The following is a 5,103-nucleotide window of genomic DNA, read 5'->3' as shown; positions in this document are numbered from 1 at the left end:
CCTCCCAAGTAGCTGGGACTACAGACACCTGCCACAACTCCCAGCTATTTTTTTGTTGCAGCTTGGCAGGGGCCGGGTTGAACCCACCACCTTCCATATCTGGGGCCAGTGCCCTATTCACTGAACCACAGGCGCTACCCTGTACATTTGATTTTTGTTGACAAAATTGTACATGTGAACAACCAACAATAAACTCTGCTCATGTAAGGCAAATAAAAAAAGAGTTTTCTAAATAAGATTGTATGCAAGAGAGAGATATTACAAATAACCATTTCTGAGGACTTCTTAGATGATTTAGTTTTATGATATTAAACAAGAGTCCATCAGTTTGCAAAATTTCATGCAAATACTTATTTAGAAAATGCATAAGCCTTGAGGTATTATACAACACCACAGCAATTTTCCTTGTCCCAGTGACTGCTATGGAGCAGACATTATCACAGAGATTATATTAGGTGATTTGGGAAATGCCAGAAAAATTAAAGCTAAAATCCTTGCCTTAGGGAGTGAATAACCTGAGGATACATTAACGACTTCAGAAAGTCCATAAGAACCTGCAGAGTGGGCGGTGCCTGTGGCTCAGTGAGCAGGGCGCCGGCCCCATATGCCGAGGGTGGCGGGTTCAAACCCAGCCCCGGCCAAACTGCAACAAAAAGAAAAAAAAAAAAGAACCTGCAGAGCACCAGAACCAGAAACTTGAATTACTTTCTGCAAATACGACAGACCCTCCCTACCTTGACCACCTCCTTAAACTGACCTAATTTTCGTAGACCAGATGTGCACCACATGTACGTATCAGTACAGCAGGCCTAGTTCCTTATGCTGACCATCTCTGTATGTTGACCAATTTGTTACAGTTCCTTGGGTGGTCAACTCAGAGGTTCTACTGTATTTCTTTTTTTTTTTTTTTGTAGAGACAGAGTCTCACTTTATGGCCCTTAGTATAGTGTCGTGGTGTCACACAGCTCACAGCAACCTCCAGCTCTTAGGCTTAAGCGATTCTCTTGCCTCGGCCTCCCGAGTAGCTGGGACTACAGGTGCCTGCCACAACGCCCGGCTATTTTTTGGTTGCAGTTTGGCCGGGGCCGGGTTTGAACCCGCCACCCTCGGTATATGGGGCAGGCGCCCTACCGACTGAGCCACAGGCGCCGCCCGGTTCTACTGTATTTCTTAAGTATGGTGTATAGATATGGATTATCTGCCGACACTCAATGGAAAATAACTTTTTCACTTTGCTCATATAATCAGAAGAAAATGGTTTTCTTGTAATATTCATATAAAACAATTTGTTTTTCTTTATTTATTTATTCATTTTTGAGACAGAATCTCATTTTCTCATCCTGGATAGAGTGCCATGGCATCATAGCTCACAGCCTCAAACTCTTGGGGTTTAAGTGATCCTGTTGCCTCACCCTCCCAAGTAGCTGGGACTACAGGCACCTGTCACAACGCCTGGCTATTTTTACAGATGGGGTCTTGCTCTTGCTCAGGCTGGTCTCAAACTCCTGAGCTCAGGCAATCTCCCACCTCGGCCCCACAGAGTCCTGGGATTACAGGTCTGAGCCACCTGCGCCCGGCCCAGCAATTTGCTTTTAAACTACATGTGAGATTTGATTAGCTGGGGGACCTCCCTCCATAACTTATCAATACCTGGTATAATGCTATTTTAACTCCCTCGTGAAGTTCCTGATGCAATAGTGGGTACTCGGTGGATGTCAGACCTCTTCCTTCTTCTTCACCAACCTCAGCAACTACAGTTTCCTAACTCCTGCCCTGCAACTGAAGAAACACTGTCAGTGTCTCCTAATATGACACTTTCAGCAGCAGACAGAAGACTGTACTTAAAGAGCTGCCTGAGCAGCCATAGGTGAGCCAAATCTGTACCATATTTTGAGAGTCAGGGAAAATTCCAAGTCTCAAGCTATAGCCTCAGACCACCCAGAAAAGCTCCATGGGCCCTTAAATCAGAAAGCAACCAGTTGCCAGGATTCTGAAATCATCACAAGTGATTTTAACCCAGATCCAGTTGGACACAGAGATAAGAGCAAGGATTTCCCTCTAAGTGTATGTAGAGGTGCTGCTGTAGGAGCTCTGTTGAGATTAAGCAGGCAAAAACACACCTGTTCAAAGCTAATAGTCTGTTAAACAACAACCAAAGATCACTCCTGAGGTTTCAGCAGGTGTCTGAGAACTCCCAGGGGCAAAAGGCCCCAACTGAAAGGCCTGGCAGTGGTTCAAATGCCACATTGGGTTATTGCTGCAACTTCCAGCCTCTCAAATGGAAACTGCCCGGCTCAAAGAGTTCTAGGAGCAATGAAGTGACCCTTTCAACAAACATGCGTCTTCCAAACCCTTTGGAATGTTTTTTTCCAGAACATGAAAAAACTCAGAATAATAAAAAAATACAGTAACTCCCTTTTAGTATGTAGCTGCTTACCGCAGACTATGAAAGTGCCTACTGTGCTACCTTAACTCAGTTAATATTTCTTCTTAACAATCTGCAAGGAAGTATTGTCTTATTTTACTAATGAAAAACTGAGACGCAGGGAAGTTAGGCAATTTGTTCAAGTTTATGTAGCTAACAAGTGGCAAAGAAAGGATTTGAATTCAGGACTGAGTGGCATGAATACCCTTGATCTTTGCACTTGGTATACAGCTTTATAATTATATGCAGGGTTATTATGTGCTTGGTAAGACAAGAAGTCTCTACTCACACGGAATATTTTGAGGGTTAAGTAAGAAAACATACATAAGCACAGAGCCTGCTGCCTGACATCCAGGAGGAACTCAGTGAATACTTTTTTTAAAATATCATTATTTTATATTCTGGAACATGTGCAGTAGAGAGGGACAGGCACACAATGGTTTCCCGAAGGGTTTTTAGTGGGTTCTGGGGACAACTATTATGTATTTAAAAATAGCAACCCTCACATGGTTCCATAGTAAATCAGTTGGCCAAGTTAAAAATAGATTCTAAACATAGCAAGAACAGAAACTCAATCTAAGATACCAAGTCATGGAAAGCAATGACAGTGGCTACAACAGAAAAAGTCAAGCATTCGTAAACTTATTATGCATTTGGATAAAATTACCCACCTCCATTTCAGGTTCACTTTATCCCTTCTCTATAGCAGAAAACATACATATGTGTGTATAATAGGCGTATATGCAAATAAACTACGATGACAGATTCCTATTTGTCTGCAATAACATTCCTTGAGGCTTTAGTTCTTATTGATACATACTAGACACACTATAATAATATGCGGTTCCTTAAAATCTTTAGGTGGGGCTGGCGCCTGTGGCTCAGTGGGTAGGGTGCCGGCCCCCTATACCAAGGGTGGCGGGTTCAAACCCGGCCCTGGCCAAACTGCAACCAAAAAAATAGCTGGGTGTTATGGTGGGCGCCTGTAGTCCCAGCTACTCGGGAGGTTGAGGCAAGAGAATCGCCCAAGCCCAGGAGTTGGGGGTTGCTGTGAGCTGTGTGACACCACAGCACTCTACAGAGGGTGGTAAAGTGAGACTCTGTGTCTACAAAAAAAAAAAAATCTTTAGGTGGAATATTTGGGGTGCAGACATGGCTAGACAAGTGGGTAACTAGAAAGGATGGCAGACTGAGCGACATTCATAACTACTCCCTCTGCGCTCTGTAAAATTACAGTGGCAGCCTTAGAAAGTTGGGTTCCCATTCTGTCATTTGAAACCCCAGTATACAAGATTAAAAACTCCAACCACTGTGCCGAGGACACTTTTCTCACAATCACAAGTGGCTCTCGGGAAAAGGCATGGAGCTGAGTGAGGTTTTCCTTTAGTTCTCTAACTGTAAAATGCTGTTTGGAGCATTTTACTTTACTTCAGCTGTGGGCATATTATTGGGGGAAAGAGCTATGAGGTGGGAATCCTTCAATCACATAGTCTTATTCCACGTACATCAAGAAGAACGTGACAGCTGAGTGTATAATGGAATGCGAAGTGATGTCCTATCACAACAAACAAACCTTTCCATAAAAATACAAACATAAAAGCAGATACATTTGAGGAATACATTTTTTGAGTGGCATATGAAGAATTAAAAAACCCATGTGGAGAAAGGGGCAAGGGGGGTGAGGGGAAAGGGGAGGATGGCTGGAGGGAGGGTAATTGGTGGGGCCACACCTACGGTGCATCTTAGAAGGGTACAGGTGAAACTTACTAAATGTAGAATATAAATGTCTGAACACAATAACTAAGAAAATGCCATGAAGGCTATGTTAACCAGTTTGATGAAAATATTTCAAACTGTATATAAAACCAGCACATTATACCACATGATTGCATTATTGTACACAGCTATGATTTAATAATAAAAAAATAGAATTAAAAAACCCCTAAAACTACACTGCTCACTTTAGCACAAATTGTTCCACATAATATTGGAACAGGGGTGGGTATGGCAGCTCATGCCTGTACTAGCACTTTGGGAGGTCAAGGGGGAGATGGTTGCTTGTGGCCAGGAGTTTGAGACCAGCCTGGGCAACATAGTGAGACTTCATTTCTACAAAAACGAAGAAAAATTAGCTGGGTGTGGTGACATATGCCTGTCACTAAGGAGTCTGGGGCAGGAGCATCTCTTGAGCCCAGGCATTCAAGGCTGCAGTGAGTTTTGATCCTGCGAGTGCACGAAAGTCTGGGTGACAGAGTGAGACTCTGTCTCTAAAAAAAAAAATAAAATTGGAATGATACAGAGAAGATTAGCATTGCCCTTGAGCAAAAATTACATACATTCATGAAGCATACCATATTCAACAAAAACAAAATATCAGAAAAAAATTACATACGTCTTATCACAAATTGATTTATAAATTTAGGAGCAATACGTTGTCCTTTTTTTAAAAAAGTTTGAAAGGGCCAGGTGCTGTGGCTCCTAGCCTAGCTCCACGCCTGTAATCCTAGCACCCTGGGAGGCGGAGATGGGTGGATTTCCTGAGCTCAGAGTTCCAGCAAGAGCAAGATCATATCTCTAAAAATAGCTGGGAGTTGTGGTGGGCGCTTGTACTCCCAGCTACTTGGGAGGCTGCAGCAAGAGGATCACTTGAACCCGAGAGTTTGAGGTTGCTGCGAGCT

At 43.1% G+C, this 5,103-nt stretch overlaps 1 pseudogene; it reads left to right on the top strand.

Annotated features, from left to right (window-relative positions):
* The first annotated feature begins 4,685 nt into the window (after positions 1-4,685).
* On the top strand, positions 4,686-4,785 carry LOC128597923 (uncharacterized; annotated as a pseudogene).
* The last annotated feature ends 318 nt before the right edge of the window (positions 4,786-5,103 follow it).

Source organism: Nycticebus coucang, chromosome 10 (assembly GCF_027406575.1).
Source record: "Nycticebus coucang isolate mNycCou1 chromosome 10, mNycCou1.pri, whole genome shotgun sequence".
NCBI lineage: Eukaryota > Metazoa > Chordata > Mammalia > Primates > Lorisidae > Nycticebus > Nycticebus coucang.
The sequence above is the reverse complement of the archived record's forward strand: the minus strand, read 5'-3'. Positions and strand labels throughout refer to the sequence as shown.